We start from the raw sequence: 17,944 nt of genomic DNA on the forward strand, positions 1-17,944 counted from the left end.
AGCTGGATCCACAGTGGTCATATTGCATATCTTTGAGTGGTTACCCTGTTACCAAATCTTACCTTCTTCCATAGGGCTTTTCTGGGAAAAGAGACCAGTGGAAGCACTAGAAGGAAACAATCCTTGGGATCACAGAGCATGCTTACTTGAAAAGATGATGTCACTAAAACCATCTTAGAAACGGACTGTGTACCTCTTAATTCATAGATTTGATCGAAGTTTTCTTCCATTCTTTTTACCAGCTAACAACAGTAATAATGCAGGTTAAGTTTGGCGTACTACCTAATGTCTTACAGTAATGGGATAATGATCTGAAAGACCCTATTGCAGCAGAGGTCATGACAATTTGTTGTTTGCTTGCATACTTGTTAAAGAAGTGGTCTTTAACCGCTGAAATGGAAGGATGGACAGTGAATTCTTGGAGTACGTTAGGTTTAATTACTACGGAACATAGAGGAAGTTTTGAGAAGGATGGTAACTTTCAAAATATAAGTATGGCTTGGAAGCTAAGCTAATCTGTGTCATTGTTCCTGAAGTGCTGCTGTTCATACCCTCAAGAAAGGAAGACGTAAGGAGAGCTGGACAGAGATAAGAGACTCAACAAAAAGCAAGCTTTAACAGTTTTGGGGATCTGAGAGATGCAGTCTTTTAGGCAGTTTGTCTAAACGCTATTTTATTTATCCTAGTGAAGAAAAAAAAATCTAGTAAGAGCCTAGGATGCTGCATCAGAGAGAAGTAGATAAGGTATTTCTTGGAATACAAAAATAAGGATAACCACAATCAATCACCAGGTAGATTCTGCTCAAGATGCTGTGGGCGTACTTGAACCTACTTCAGATCAAACCTCAAATCTCTTGAAAATATCTTCCATTTCATGGTTCTGAATGTTTCATTTGTTTGGATTTTTTTTTCTTTTATCAGTAAGAATTCCAGGGGTGAAAAGTCACTTGTAATAATCTCTAGAAAAGTAGCAAATTCTCAGAAAAGTGTAGGTTGGGGATTTGCTTGACTAAGTTTAGCAGCAGTTTCCTAGCCTGTGATTCACTTAGCTCACCAGGGAGCATAAGCAACAGCTAACTGCTGCTGTTCTTTCATGATTGTGTAAAGCAACTATGGGAATCCATCATCCAGGTAACTCCACAATCCAAGGGCAACTACAGCTACTCTTTGCTCATAACAACACAGAGCTGAACAAAATCACTCCACTGTCTTGTAGGCATCTTTGGTACTTCCTAACAAAGGGTGCCGTCTTCCTATAGATCTGAGCCCATTCCAGCTGCAGTTAAGAACAGGACTGGACATCACTATTGTTTCTCCTTGCTGGTGCCCAACATTGGCTTTACTGTCTCCTTTTGATTAGTAGGAGGTGAAATCCAGATGTTGCTGATTCTTGTTGGCTGTGCTGTCTTACTCATGAATGTTTTCCTTTTCATCTAGCAGATCTCCAATAGACCATGTGTTCAACATGGGGCTCATAGCAAACCTTCTGCTCTGTGATATCAGTCATCTGCAGTCTCTGTTGCTGGTGGGTTTGAGCAAGAAGCAATCAATAAGCCCATGGAAATGAATGTAAAACTTTGATTTAAAGCTACATGAAGCTAAACTTAGATGCCATTGATGGGGTTCATGACACAAGCATTATCCACCTCAGTTGTTTGAGCAAGGAATAACAAATCTTCATGTCCTGTTTAACCACCCCCATATGATGTACGTTTCTTTGCGGACAATGTGCTGTAAAATCTGTAGCTACTCATTTCCTAGACTATAGAAAGTAATGAAATAACAGTGGTGATGAGGCAGATGTTTCTGTTTCAGCCTGAATTAGTGACTTTACAACGCAAATGAGGGCTGTTTAGTTCTTGTAGAGGTGCTCAGTTTACCTTGACTAGTATTTGCTGGTTTCATCCAGGTTCTCTAGGAAACTTTACTGGGGGTTGCTGTGCAGAAATTAATTCTTAAGAACTACCAGATCAGTCTGGAAATGCCTGTCCTCTACACAGGGGTAATGAAGTGAGCAGAAGTGCTTCTTCGGAGACTAGGAGAACTTCAAGATATATGGGCTGTCCTCTAGTAATGCAGACTTCACAAGTCTCTGCTCTTTGGTGAGGGCCAGACAAAACATTTTCTGCATGTAGATCAAGTTTGCTATTCAAGTAGCACTACTGTAGATTACAGGCTTTCATGTTACTCTCACTAATTTTTTTTTTTTGTTAAAGAAATCAAGCATAACCTTGAATATGTCATGCATAAAGTTGCTTGTAAATTATGTGTAGAGACTGTAATGGGTATTTACCTGTTTCACCAAACTGACGTGCAGTATTGCAGATGTAACTGCGCAGCTGTCTTACAGTCAACATCCCTTGTATAAAAAAAACCTTGTTTCTTCAAAGCGTTAAGCTGTTCTTGAACACTTCCATTTTGGATATCTAACACAATCTGTTACCTGTTGCACTACAACTAATTCTTCATATCTTGTTAGATGCTTTTTAATACTTGCATTTTGGTTTTATGGTTTTTTTTTTGTTGTTGTTTTTTGTTTTTTTTACTGGAGTTAAAATGTTTGAAGTTTGGGTTTGCCACATTCTCCTGTTGAACTGTTTGGAAAGAATCTTTCTCATTAGAATGAGAAAATATTTAAATGTTTAAATGTGCAGCTGTTATCTACCTTTCAAATAGAAGTAGCTCTTGGAAAGAAATATTTTGAACATGCCTTGACAAACATAAACCTGCTCATTTTATACAAGAGTTCATTGCATGCTTGAGGCATATAGTAAGGCAAAACCAAGTCTTTTGCATAGCGTAAAAGAAAAAATTCTATCTATGTTGTGGTGGGCCAGACTGTCTACAGTACCTCAGTCTGCAGTTTGGTGATGTTCTGTTTTCCCTGAAAAAGATTGCACAAATGACAGATGAGAGACTTACTTCCCACATCATATTCTAGGCTGTAGAGTAAGCGCTTCCAGGGGAAGAGCCTGTGACCTCCTTCTACCCAGCCTGATTTTTCTGCGTAGACCTTTGGCTTTTGAGCCCTTGCCCAGGACAGGAAAGTGCTCCTATCTCCAGGTAGGGCAGGAGGGTGTCGGTATATAAAGGGGAAATTGTTCTGCAGGTGTCTGGATGCTCCTTCAGGGCCCTGCGTTTGTGCCCCTAGAGGGCCCCCTCCTGCCTTCGGCCAAAGCAAAGCAAAAAGCAAGAAGAAAAGATGCGTGATGTTCAGATGGTTCAAAGAGCCCTCTGCGTGCTGTGTCATTCCCATAATGTTTTCATCTTGCAGGTAGGCACTGGAAAGCTGAGTGGGAAAAGTTTTTTTGCATCATACTACCTTCCTTCCTTCCCTGTACCTTTTAAGAAGCTGCAGCATTTCTGGCACTAATTCTGTGTTTTGCTTTTTACTGATTAAAATTCACGTAGCTGGTTCAGGCTGGGGTACAGCTGTCCAATACCAGATCTCTGATAATGGCCAACAGCAGTAATGTGGGGAGAGTGCAAAAAGCCTTTTAAATGGGAGGCAGGAAAGAAGTCGTTCATGTAAAGAGTGGGACTAAACAAGTATAGGTTAGAATAATATTCCTTTTTGCATCTCTTAGTCAAGATTAAAAAAATCTGAAGCCTTGTTTCTCTTTATATAAGATATAAAAGATATTTCTTTGTATGTTTATCAGGCTATAAGAGATACCTCTCTTTTATTCTACAGCCCAGTTCCTTTATGAAACCCAAGTTCTGGTGTCAGTGTTGGGAAAGGAAAAAATTTTTTAACAATGGAAGACACTTCAGGCTTTCTGTATAATTAATTACAGTAATTTAAAATCTTTTGCAAAGTCTATGCTTGAAGAAGTTCTAAGCTATAATTAAGTCAAGCTGCTAACGATGGATCTAATTGTTGGTTTACAGACAGGCGCAGGTAACGCGAGTTGGGCCACTGACATCAGATATTTCACCCAATTGCTTTGTGTTGATGCAGCTAATTCCACACAACTGTTCCAGCAGCTGGAATGACCGGCATGGGGTGAAGCGTGGATGCGTGTCAAGAGCTTTCCCTGACAGACTTAACTGGCCAAATGTCATTGATCTTTAAAGGTACCGTGTCCTTAGTGTTGGCTCTCAGAAGACGGGTCCCCGGAGCACAGCTGCTTTATCACTGCTCCTGTTGAACCCCTCTATTGAGGGACTCGAGAAGGGAGAATGAATTAGATGCTGAAATGGCTCTGCCAATTCCCCCTTTCTATCAAATCAGTCACCTGAAGTCTCATATCTTTCTGAAGAAACAGAACGTTGCAGGTGAGACAAAGGTCAAATTCAACAGTGTAGGCAGGCTTTGTTGTTGTATCGGTGAGTCTGCTTTCAAAAACAGAAAGTAATTCTCTCCCTCTCTCTGTCCCACCCTTCAATGGATTTTCATCTCTTCAAAACGTTAGAAATATCAAATCATACATGGGCAGACTTTCCTCTTACTACAGATCTAAAGCTGATTGCCTGTGCTGGTGATTGATGAGGACACTAAAGTAAACATCAAACCCTAGACATTCGGTACCAAGGTTACAATTAAAGTCTAAACACAGTGTGTTTGGAAGTTACCAGCTGAACCATTGAAACAATGTTCCTGCTACACAGTGCAGTGTATACCAACCAGAAGGAAAGCATTTCAAGTGCTTGGTTTTGGACTGACTTTAAAACCTTTGAAAAAAGTTTATTCCCCCCCCTCCCCCCCCCCCCCCCCCCCCCATTATGTTCTTCCTCCTGGAAATGTTTATAAGGCTGCTTTTGCCTTAATTTTAGCATCTCAATTTGTGTCTTGGTTTTGTCTGCTTTCTAAGGTAAAGAAATTATGGATCTGTATTCTCAGTCTCAAGCCCCTTTGTAACTCGTGGCTTTTACTTTTTTATTTACTTGGCAATGCTAGCAAGAGATTGGAAAGTGGCTGTTTTCTGCAGGGTAAAAGAGACAGAGAGGGGATCCAAGCAATTTAGTATTTTTTACTTTGAAGTAGTTTAAAGAAAGGTTAATGAATAAATCCTAATACAAATACTAATGAAAACTGTTCGTTTCTTCCACTTACTAATAATCACCTTTTGTAATGGGAAGATATGTTGCAAAAGCCTTCCCCTACCATTAGAAAATTGTCTTCTAATATTTTCTTGTTAATGAAATTTTAAGTCAATGAGCTATTCCCAAATAGCAGTCGGCCAAGCCAGGATGTGCATTAGCAGGCTAATGGCAGGCTCCTGCGTTGCTGAAGGCGCTGTGTCTCATGGCAGTCCTTTAGGAGTTGGCTGCATCCCTTGGAGCACTTAATACTGGCTCTGCTAAAGCACTTCTTGTGCTCCCATTGCCTCCTTTGGGAGACTACTCCATTGACTAATAGATCTCACTGTCAGGAAGTCTTTCCTGTTCTTCAGTCTTACTGATCTCAGTTCCAATATATATAACTGTAACTTCCTTGACTACTCTTCAATGAAAAATCAAAAGAGAAAGGCAAAAGGCCATCACACTTGCATAAAAATTGAAACTAATCTGGTTTTCAGTCTTTACTGTAAAACTTGTAGAACTTGGGTTTTTAGGTAAATGCTGCCTGCATACATTTTGGGCTGATGGCAGCAGGATCTGGAAGTTGGCTAGCATAAATCCACTCATAAATAAAACTACTGCAACTCTGAATCTGTCAGTGACCGACGTGTGTGCCTGTGACATGTACAAAAGCTGGCAGCTAATGAAAGCTGAGCCGAGCTGCTCAGGGCTCAAGGGAAGTTTGTGAAGTTACACAATGCGCTAGTTGAGATGTCACGGGGAAGCCAAGAGTTGGGGGTGTGGAGGGGAGACCACCAGGGCTGTGTTTTGCAAGAAAAACGGTGTCAGTACAACAGCAGCCTGCAAAGCTCTCTGGCTTGGGCAGTGGGAGCTGCCTGCAGCCATCGCGGCGTGGAGAGCGGCTGGTGTGCAGGAAGTAGCCAGAGAGAGGTTTTCACAAGGACCTGTTGTTTGGTTGCTCAGATGATATCAGTGTTCTGGCTATTGAGAGGGATTTGGCCTTTGGGTTTTGCTTTCAGCTTTATTTATTTTTGCCTGTTCTCAATTCTCTTTGTGAATAGCAATATTCTGAGTCACCCAGAACGATTTCTGCCTTCATTAGAGATTCCTTCCAGCTCCCCTTCAACTGCCTGTAGGCTGTTGCCTGCCCCTGCCTCCCGCTATGCACTTTGCTGCACATATTTAGCTCGCAGTATTCCATCACTCCTCAACTCCTGCAGCTCTGGCAGTTGAATACCTTCAACCATATTAATCTATATTGTACCTTTGGTTCTTTGCACAACTTGCTTTCTTCTCCCGACCTGTTCTGTACTGTTCTTGCTACTTCTGAAACATGTTTTCAAGCATTTGAGATACAGTATGAGGCCATAGTTTATCCTAGGCCTACAGCAGCTGTGCTTAGAGCTGAGTGAAAGGGTTAAACCAGGAAACTGGGCATCCAGACCTGTTAGTCTATTTCTGTTACACTGCGTCCTTCTGGGTCATCCTGGATAAATCCATTTACCTATTTGTGTCTTTGTTTCCTTGATATCCATTGGTATTTAAATTGTCTACGGTATCTACCTCAAACAAAGACTACGTTTCTAAAAACCAAAATTAAAAGATGTGATATAAAAAAGAAGTAATTGTATAGTTCTTTAACGGGTATTCCTACATGAATTGCTGAGCTCTGTGGTACTCTAAAGCTTGTGTATAAGAAATTCCACAAATCAATAAGGAAAATAACCTGGAAAGGAGGATGGGTCTCTTGCTACAGCACTAAGTGTCCATACTGTAGATGTCTTAATGCTAGTTAATGACTGTCCCTAACGGTATTCAAACAATGTACATTTGCTTTAGCTTTTTCAAAGTCCAGATGAGCTGTTCAGAGCTCTACTTAATGATGCGAATTATTTAACACTCATTTGTATGCAGTGTGCTCCTGCTTTGAAAGTACTTCACAGAATTCAAGCCAAATTCGTCCTTGCAGCTCCACTGAAGTCAGTGCTTGTCTGCGCATCTGTTGGTTGTTTTTCGTTTTGTTTTTGCTTGAAGAGTTAACTTCTTGTGTTGATTTTATTTTTTTAAAGGTAGTATCTGCAAAGGGTTTTTAGTTGCCATTCTCTCCTCCCAATAAAGTAGCTTTAAGTACAAATGCAGTTCTGTTGATTCTCACATCTCCCTCTTAACCCCTGCAAAAGGAGGACAGGCTAAGCAGAATATAATTTTTTTTGCGTTCTTTTCTTTCCTCTACTTTGCACCTCCTAAGCACAGCTTTGCTGGTATCTGGCACTTCTCCTAAAAATCATCCTGCAAAGAATCTCTGCCATCTGATGTATGCAAGTTACTGAGTTCCTCTCCGTGGCCCATTTCTGGATGAACTGATGGAGGCCCAAGTTGTGTGCAATTCTGCAGGTTAGTTATGCTCAGTACAATGATGTCAGGATGTACTTTCTTATGGCTGAGAGCAATATGGCATGGGAGCCTGACCTGATATTTTGAATTCAAGTAGCTGCTGAAAGGTGGAACAGACATTCTTAGTTCAAGCACATACTAATTTTTTAGTCTTGGACTTCATAACTGCAATATTCTTGTAATGTAATTTTTAACTCATCCCAACTATGATTTTAACATACACATCTAAGGAAAATAAAAAATCATCTGCTATCATATCATTCAGTCCCCCTGGGTAATGGGTAGGGGCATGATTTTCAGCTTACAGCACAGACCCACAACCATCTACTGCCTGCACGGAGTAAGTGGGAGTAATGGAAAAGCATCCTTTCTAGTTGTGCATGTTGCTAGAATGGGCAGAGACGTTTCTTGTCAGCTGGTAGATATTTGCTGGCAGTACAGGGATGAGTGTTGAGACGTGGGAATAATGGGTTCATTTCCAAGCTCCACAGCGGATGAATCTAGATGCCCTGTTGCCCAATGTTATATAATATTGTTACAGCATATGACTGCTTCCCCTCTCCTTTTCATGCAGTACTGTCCTCAACTCCTGCTTATGTTCATCTCGATGTTCTCTACAGCGTGGCTCCTTCCTCTCCCTCCCCACTGCTTGCCCATCCCTTTTGGCCTGCATCTCTTCCCTCTCTCCAGCTGGGGATGGATGTAATCCCCAGAGGAATGTGGCCCACAGGCCTCTGCAGGACTTGGGTGAATGCAGAGGATGGTGAATGCAAAGCAGGAAAAAGCAATCTCACGTCACCTGGCAGCACAGGGGGGAAGAGCTGGGGGGTTGTGGGCTGTTCAGTGTGCCTGGCTGTCCAGCCAGCTTATCAGACGAAAAATACAGGCTAGACTTTTCGGCTGCATGTGCTGTTTCCCTATTCATTGTGTCTGGGTGATGTATTCTCTGCCTGTGGTTTTAATAAATATCTTTCATAGCTCCTTTCTGCTTCAGTCCCCATTGGGATAGCTCTTTCCAACCCAGCTGCATCAGTGTGCTGAAGATGTTAAGTCCGAGTGCGTGGAACAGAGGAGAGAGAGAATTTCATGTAGAGCATCTAAGAAAGCTTTAACTTTAACCATATCTCTGTGAAGCTGCTGTATATTACACAAGCCTCACCTCCAGTTTAAGTTGCATAAAGCTCTCTCACTTAATCATATTAACTCTTCTTCCCTTTTCTCTTTGTATTTATATTCCCACCGAGCATTCGAAAGTGTTTGCAAGGAGAATACCAAGCTACTGCTAGGACTCAAACTTGTGTAGGTTTTTAATAGGGCTTTGCATGTAGGATGTTGCTGTGGTTTAGAGAGTATCCTGGAAATTTCAACACGGATGTAGGGGAAAAAAAAATATAAAGATCACAATTCTATGTTTGGAAACTGAGTTTTCTCCTGTGTAGTAAGCACCCACCTTAACCTTGCTAGGGCAGAACAAACCCCCTTTTCTACCAGAGACTAGAGTTGTTGTTAATTAATTGTCTTGCTGAAAACTAAGTCTTTGCCATCTGTTCCACCCCCTCACTATGAATGCCACTCTCATTATGTTGATTATGTAATTAAAAATGAAAATATATTTCGGTAGAGCGCTGCATAGGCGTCTGTGCTGATTCTTCTCCTGTTCCTATTTACCGTCCCCTGCCCCCCATCCCATAAGAAGAGGAAAAGGCGACAATTGTTTGCTCAGTCGCTTTATCCTGGAGCTGCGGCGCTGGCTGCCAAGCTGGTGGGTGTCGTGGGAGCAGCCACTTCAACCCTGCCGCACTTGAGCCGTGAGTCCTCTGGAAACCCTGGTTATTAGGTTCATGAGAAATCCGTGGCAGGAAGCTGCCCCTTAAACTGAAGCTGCTTTTAAGTTCTTGTGAGGGGTTAACTTGAATCCAGAAGAAGAAAAGTGAAAAGAAAGAGGCCTCCTTACTTCAGAAGTGATAGCATGACCTCTGAGATCAGCCGGGCTGCTCCTGTTACAAATATGGCCTCTGTCTATCTGAGGGTGGAGGAAGAGAGAAAGAGGAGGGGGAGCTTTCCTGTAAGTGGGTTAGAGCAATTACTGAGGTCTCTTACAGCAAATGAAGCTGTCAGTGTGAGTCACATTCCCTTTTTTTTCCTCACTGCCAAGTTTTAGGCAGTAACCAGACAGCGGGAGGAAAAAAGGGAAAAGCAACAATGGAGAAAAGTTGAACTGAAACAACGCTTCATTTGGGGTATTGTTTGACATTTTATTTCTGATTGTACGTAGAGATAAAGGGTCTATAAATATCCTGTCTGCTGAAATTCCTTATCACAACATTGCCTGTCAGCTGAACAAATAGGTTAGGTTCTCCAAATAATACATAATTACGTATGTAAATACAAAATCACTGATTATATCCCTGCACCACATGGAATGAAGGCCTGATCACTGGAAAGGACATGAACCTTTTCTGTTCCTCTGAGAGATGCCCCAATCTTAGGAAAGCAAATGGCACATACAGCTGTTGCTGCTGAATTGGTGGGCGCTCCAGGACTGGGCTGAAATAAGCAAGGAGATATTTATCTGACTGACCAGACTAGATGAAAGCATCTTCTGACACTTTTTGAGCTTTTAGTTCTGTTTAACAAATGGCTGGAAGCTTTCCTGCTCTGCTTTAGAGCTTTTACTGAAGCATTGTGATGCCCATTGTGGTCAATCATTTGACACTTTTATTATTACTGGTATACATAGCGTTTTTTAATGTTAGACAGCTGGAGAAAGAAGTATTTTGTGCATTCAAACTTTTAGCACAAAGCTGCTGTTTTCTGTTCTGCCTTTGTCTTTTATTCTTGCTGATGCAAATCAACGAAAGACAGAACTGATTAAATTACGTTTGTTTACTTTTTTCCTTGATGATAATAAGACACAGCCTGCCTTTTATAAAAGGCAGAAATAGAGGATGTGAATGTTTCTACAGTATTTCTAGAAAGGTTTTTTTTTTTCCTTACAATATAAAAGCATTTATTTGTTTCTGATATCTTGATTTATCAGATAATGCGCATTTCCTAATGTATGTGGAATAAGAACAGAGCAATGAATGACAGCAATGGATTCCATTTGGAAAGCTTCTATCTTGTTATTTGTATTAATTCAACAGTATAAATGATCAGACCACAGCACAAAGCAAACACAGCAAGATACTCCTGTCCTTCACAGTAGGACTGCCTCTGAGCATTACTACAGCTGCACAAAAAATTCCCCTCCATTGAAGGCTTTAGATTTATAGGTACACAGTTGTTATTGGGTCCTGGCTTCAGTAGGTTGGTACGGTACTGGAAAGAAACAAGGACTGAGAGGCAGGGCTGCAGAAATAGGATACCCATGGTTGTTTTGGTGAGTAATGCGCATGTCTTGTGGATTGTGTAATACTTTTTTTTTTTTTAATGCTTGTCCTGAGAAAGGAGGCCTGTGTTTGTCTGTCTTGCTTGGGCAGGGTGTTTGCAAGGAAAAAGATCCTGGACCAGGAGTGCGTTGCTAGAGGTCAACAGCTGCTTGTGAGATGGTAGGACAAGGTCACCAGGAGCATGGAGAACTACAGCAGAAAGATTTTGGGAGGGGTAAATGGCAGAAACAGGAGAGGAAGAGGATGAGCAGAAAGGAGGTGGTAAGGAAGTCACTATAAAACTGCCCTCATGATTATTTTTTCCTGCATTTTTCCAGAAGAGAGAAAAGTGCAGCAAAGGTTGGCAAAGGCAAAAGAAGTGTCTGAAGGCTTCTCACTTGTGTAGTCAAATCTCCCTGTTTCACAGATGAAACTAGACTTAGGGAGTGATATCACATGGCAGCTGAGCCAAATCTAATGGATGGCTGGTATCAAAAAGGACACTTCTGCTCCCAGCCCTGCTGCTTTCTTTGTACAGGTCAGTGCTTGTCAGGCCCTTTGATAAGCTCCTGCAGCTCAATAAACTGTAAGAAAATGAATTCAGCAAAAAATATACCAGCCCATGAAAGAGGAGAGTTGGACAGTGTGAGGATGAAGACTGGAACAGCAATGAGTGGGAGAAGTACAGACATCAGACTTTTGCTGCAGATTTGGGGTGTGCTGGGGGATGCCTAGCTGCTATCCTACGCCTGACCTCCCACTTCACCTCCTAGGTGATGCTTCCCTCAAAAGCACACGAGGTGAACACAGCCTGATCAGGGAGGCTGACTGGATGGGTGAAGGGAGGCGATCCACGCAGCAGAGAAGGGAATGAACGGGACTGCAGGAGCCCAGGAAGATGTTGTCATGAGTAAGAGTAGTGGAAGAGGAACCAAGGAGGAAACAGGACATGTTCAGAGCGACCACAGAAGGTTGCTGCAACAAGCACTGGAAAATGCTTGAATGCAGGGCAATGGTCGCATCTTCCTAATCTAGCTCTTAAAGGGTTTATTCTCGTGTATCCATGTTGCTATCCCTGAAGGAGGAGTCGTGTTTATGTCCCTTATATAGGTACACATTTCTCCAAACTGGGATTTGATAAGAGGACAGCTGCTGCATTTTTATTATCAGTGACAAGCAGCAGTAAAAGCTGTTCAGAGTTCATGATGAAAATGTATCCGTACATTGGCATTTATCCAGCTGCACTTCACAAAGGTAAATGGGACGTGAGAGTGGTACGCTGTCCCCTTTTAATCCATTTTCTATAGACGGGAGTACTTTGCCTCTCTGCGGGAAAGGCCAGCACAGCTACTGTGCTAATAAACACTCATTTCTCACTGCAGCATATGCACTTCCCAGACTCATAAATCCAGGCAGCTTGTAGTTGAATAACAATTAAATATCCACACACATTTCCATGCCATGGTCTGGTACACAAGGCATAGGCCTAAGTGGCTGGGCATCTGCTGTCTGCTCTCCCACGCTTGCTGTTTGGCAGAGCATAATCATTTAATCTCACCCTACTGCCATTAATGGCACCTGTAAAACTGGATGCAGAGCATCATCATCCAGATATTTTGCCATATCCTTCAAAAATAGCGGTGTTCTCTCTCTTGTTTTTTTTATTTTTAGGCAACCTTTATTGTGATAGTCAAAAATACTTTTCGTTGGTGTTTCTCTCAGGATTTCCAGGCCAGAGATTCGGTTTGGCTCTGTTAATATTGGTGGGAAATGAGACATCATATTGAACAGTTAGTTGAGAAGCAGGACGCTGACAGATCCTCACAACAATTTTGTGTCACTTGTACAAAACCCAGAGACTCAGTAATGCTGTAAGATAAATGTAGTGCTTGATTACAATGGATGTATTGCAGTTATAAAAGGCATCTCTTATCATTAGGCTCTGCATATCTGGACTAATAACCACCATATGTCAGGTAAGACAAAGACAAGTGAGCCAGGTAATTTTCCCTTTGTTAAAACTTTCAAAACCCAAAAAGCTACAAATGTCTTAATAATTAATTCAATTTAGCTAGATCTAGTGCTGGCGGCAGAGGGAACATCTTTCTGAAGTTCAGTCTTTCCCCTGGTCTAACTGATAACAGTCTGTGTGGCAGGGTTTAAAATGTAGCCATTTAAAGAAGTAAGAATTGTATGCAGTCGCTACCCATCTTGAATTTCCGTGCAGCAGGGTTATTCCCTATAAAACTGACAGAAACCTTGAATTTCCTCCCCGACCCCCCCTCTGTGTGCCTGTCAGCTGCAGACCAAGTCCTAGCCATGATCACAAGAACATCCTGAATCAGTCTCAATAATTTGCATTTCCTTGCCAAAGATCTTATCTGCTGGGGTGCAAATTGCACCATCAAGGTTGCTGGTGTTGAAAAATCTGCACCCTTCTGCTCCCCAGCCCTGTGTTTTCAGGCTAAGTTAATTTATCCAGAAGCATTAATCGAGACAACAAAGCTGTCAAGTGAGAAAGGCCACACAGTGAGACAGCGCTGCTCTGAACATCTGCACAATTTGTATATTTGATTAGGTACCTCAGCACTTGCAGATTATTGTTGTTAGAAGCAAATCTTACTTTTGCCATTTTCATATGAGGCTCCATGCTGTAATTCTGCAGATGTTTGTTCTCTGTATACCCACATTGTTTACAAAAATGACAAATGCTGATAGTAAAAATTACATTTGCTCATTCAAACATCTTGATATTTACATATAAGAAAAATCATATGCCAGGGGTCCAATGACCTAATGAGAGATGCAACATGTACTTCAGCAGGAGGTGGATGAGGCCCCCAAAATCTGCTGCTCTCACACAAATAGTCCCCTGATATCTATAATAAAAACCTTCTTTTGTTTATAATGACAGATGCCACAGGGGGTTGTATATTTGGATATTATTTTTTCTCTAGGAGTGTTTATTAACAAATGCTTGAAAGTTTTATGATGTTGTGAAAACTGTATCTCATGATAAACAGGAAGCGCTCAGAGGTATTGCATTACCCCTGTAATGCAACACAGATTCCAACAGCTTAGCTCTTTTTTTCAAAATACTGTGACACCACTTCCTTCAGGAAATCTCTCTCGTCTGCACAGCTCTTATCTACTATAGATATGCAAAATTGCAAAAGAAATGGTTGTTTTAAAAATGAATGATGATTCATCAGTTTTGGACTGTAGAAATAGATGTATGTAATTTATATAATACCTATTAAAAAATGCAGTACAGACTCCTTGGGCTTTCAGGTCAGTGGATTGAGCAATGTGCAAAGAGACTGATGACCTTCCTTCCCTCCCACAGCACAGGTGCAGCTTAGAGAGGAAAGATGCACATTTCCCTGCAGGTGCTTAAAGTGTCTCAGCCATGAACCTGGTGGTGCTTGTTCTGTCGCTCAGTGTCAGCAAGGCCAGGATGTGGGCAGCAAAGGAGAAAGGCAGTCCTGCCTCCAGTCAAGTCTTGCTATCTGCCAAGACTAGCAACAGGAAAGCTAAGTATGACAGTTCATATGTGGAACCTTATATCCAGAATAGTTGTGCTGTTTCCTCCAACTTGCTCATAAAGGCTTCCACACACTTGTCTTGTGATGGTGTATCAATGTTGGCTGAATTTTGAGCCCTGGTGACTTTTACGTGAAAATCTCAGAATTCCATTAGTTTACTGTTCCCTATCATTTGTTTCTGTTCAGCCACTGCCCATCATTTAGATTAAATATAACAACAGGAGACAACTAAGAAGTATACCTGTGCCATCACAAAATCATTAGCTACGTGTTTATTTGTGATGAACATCACCCCAGCTGACAACAATGTCATGTGAAAGCAAGTCCTGGTAAGCCCTTTTTATAAGGTCTGGCACCATTCCCCAAACTGGTTCCCCATGAAGGGACTTGTGTGTCTTGTGGGGAGCGGCTGAGGGAACTGAGGTTGTTTAGTCTGGAGAAAAGGAGGCTCAGGGGAGACCTTATCGCTGTCTACAACTACCTGAAAGGAGGCTGTAGCGAGGTATCGGTCTCTTCTCCCAGATAACAAGCGATAGGACAAGAGGAAACAGCCTCAAGTTGTGCCAGGGCAGGTTTAGATTGGATAGCAGGAAAAATTTCTTCCCTGAAAGGGTTATCAAGCAGTGGAACAGGCTGCCCAGGGAAGTGGTGGAGCCACCATCCCTGGAGGGATTTAAAAGACGAGTAGATGTGGTGCTGAGGGACATGGTTTATTGGTGGGCTTGGCAGTGTTAGGTTAACGGTTGGACTCGATGATCTTAAAGGTCTTTTTCAACCTAAACAATTCTATGATTCTATGTATTTTTAGCTATGAGAAGTATTAAAAAATGGAGTTACTGCAATATCTGGACAACACAAACCCCTAATAATCCTGTTTCTACATTCTTTGACTTCTGCCTCTGTTGGAGGCATCACTTGTCCTGTCTACAGCTGAACTGAGAACAAGTGTGGGAAACAGACTGCATATCTTAGTATTTGTAATCATTAGACTTGTGAGGTTTTGCAATAATCTTATCTCCTTTTTTGTATTTTCTTGTATTTTCCTAGCAATCAATGGTATCAGAAATACAGTGATCAAGAGACTGATATGATACACTAGTTAAATCTTTTTGTAAAAACTTAATAGCCTTCCAGTGCATAAAGCTTTGGGACAAGAAAACAATGGTCATATACTGGGACTTCAGTGGCATCCTCACAAGTCACTGTAACATTCTGTATAAATATTGACTACACATATGGGGTTTTTTTGTCAGTCCTGTAAAATAACTTTTTATCTGGTGGTTCCGTTCCCTTACCATCCACAGCTTGTTTACTGAATTTTAAGTCTTGGGCAAGATGAAGCAAGCTGGTTTTCAAAAGATACAAGTTCCAGATAACTGAGGACAAGTAAAGCATGCAACAATATTGAAATCACTCAGAGGTTTATTGTAGCTGACTGAGACAGAGTGTGCTTTGAGGCTGGGAAATTTCCATTACTGAAGTGCAGGACAGTGCCTGGATACTGCTGCTCCTGCAGCTGAAAAATAAAAGCAACTTAATTTTATATAGACAGCAACAAAAATGTCAGTATATTAACTAAAATTGCTAGAATTATATAACAAGCTTTTAAGGTTGCTGTGAAATGGATCCCTTTTAAAATATTTAGAGTATAATTGTAAACTAGTTGTACAAAACTAAGGGGCATAAAAATGACTTGAAATTGCAACTGTGTTTTCAAATTGTATTTGTGAACAGCAAATCTAACAAGAGCCTGACAGATAACACAAGACATCTCCTACAACAGTGACAGATTCTGACAGTGACAGAGTGATTCCCAGTGCAAGATCAAGGTTGTCTCTGACAGTATAGTTCTGCAATTAAAAAATAATCTTTTGTGCTGCCTTTGGCAAGCTGTTTACTAGCTTTAACTCCATGGTGGATAAGCCACCATAAGCTTCCTGCAAAGTCAGTCAGAATGCTGAATGGGGAAAAAAGGAAATAGCGGGGGGGAAAACTAAATTTGTTTTGGCATCAGTTGCCCGGCAATTTGGATAAGAGACTGGTTTTACTTCCCAACAGCATAAGATTACACGGAGATCTTCATTTTCATTGAGGTCACTTTACGCTGTCAAAGCAGTGGCCGACATTTAAATGAAAATCAGTCTCAAGGGATTCAGCTGTATGTCACCAGTTAAATCAAGCCCAGGTAGGTACTGACTAGAAGTTATCAGCATCCGATGCTCTTTATGAATCTTAGGATAGTTCCCTGTGGATCAGAGCTCATATCTAAGCAATTTAAGTTTGTGTCACATTCATCACCATGGTTCCCCAGTGCCTTAGAAGTTAAAATATATCTGTATAAAACATCTTACATGTCTTATTTCACTCTCTCGTTGCCCCCGCGCAGAGGCTTGAGGTCTTTTTAAATAATGCTGGAAAATTGTTTTATATACTTAATGCCTGCATTTTGTTGGGATAACGGGGAGATTCAGGGTCATGCTGCGGTACTCTGAAAGCAAATGCCATACTCCTACAGCAGCCACCAAGAAACCTATGTCTCCAATGTCCCCACGCAAATAATACATAATGATTTGGGGAGATGTAGCTTCAGTTTTAAACTAGCACAAAAATGGAACCCCCTCCCACCCCCAATAAAGAGTGGCACTGTAGGGCAGCAACATAGTGTTTGTCCTTTCCCTAAAACATAGTGTTTGTCCTTTCCCTGAACCTGATAATGCTGTTTCCAGGACTCGTAGGGCCTTTCATAGTATGACATTTACTTTTCAAGAGACCTATTTACAGAACACGAAGTTAACAGTTCAAGTAGATATGTGTAACAGTACAGAGAACTTCTAGACCCTGATTGTAGGATGAACTCATCCATGTGACTCCCGAACTTGATATGAAGATGGAGATAGTCCAAACCATGGCATATTTAAACTGACCGATTGTATGGCTTAGCTGTTTCCTAACATAGCTTTCAAACTGAAGTTACTGCATCTGTGTTTGGACAAACTCTTCTTAGCAATTTTATTTCTTTTTGAAATAAAAGGGTTTTTTTACCTCCTGCTTTTCATTATCTGCTATCATTTTCTAGTATTACCTATTCTCCACAACATAGCCCTTTATTTTGATCAAGGAACTAACAATTTTCTTAAAACACATTTATGTTCTTTCCAGAATTGAGGCTTTAATGTCACCTTGTTAAGGTAAAAGACCCAACATTAAGTGCAGGTAATGGCAGTGTATTTAAATAGGCTGAAAAGCAATTGACAACGCTTCTGTCTGGTCTGCCTATCACAGTGACTGTAGCGCTTCACTGAAATATATGCACTAAGTTCTGTCACGGGAGATACTGTTGGGAAAGTATGCCATAGCCTTTTGACCGCTGATTTGGGCTTAATTGGATTAGACATATATTTGAACACAGCACTCCAAGGAGGTGACAGTCTTTTCACAATTTCCTGGTCTGCCTGCTTGGTTTCCTTTTTGATCAGACACATCCTGGTGAAGGTAGAAAATAATCTAGATACACGCCAGTTTTTAATTAAATTTGCTATGACAGGTTGTGTTTAAGCTAGATTCTCTATAATCATTTGTTTTGCATTTGCTGATGACAGATTTATTTAT

The sequence above is a fragment of the Nyctibius grandis genome, chromosome 14 (genome assembly GCF_013368605.1).
Source record: "Nyctibius grandis isolate bNycGra1 chromosome 14, bNycGra1.pri, whole genome shotgun sequence".
NCBI lineage: Eukaryota > Metazoa > Chordata > Aves > Nyctibiiformes > Nyctibiidae > Nyctibius > Nyctibius grandis.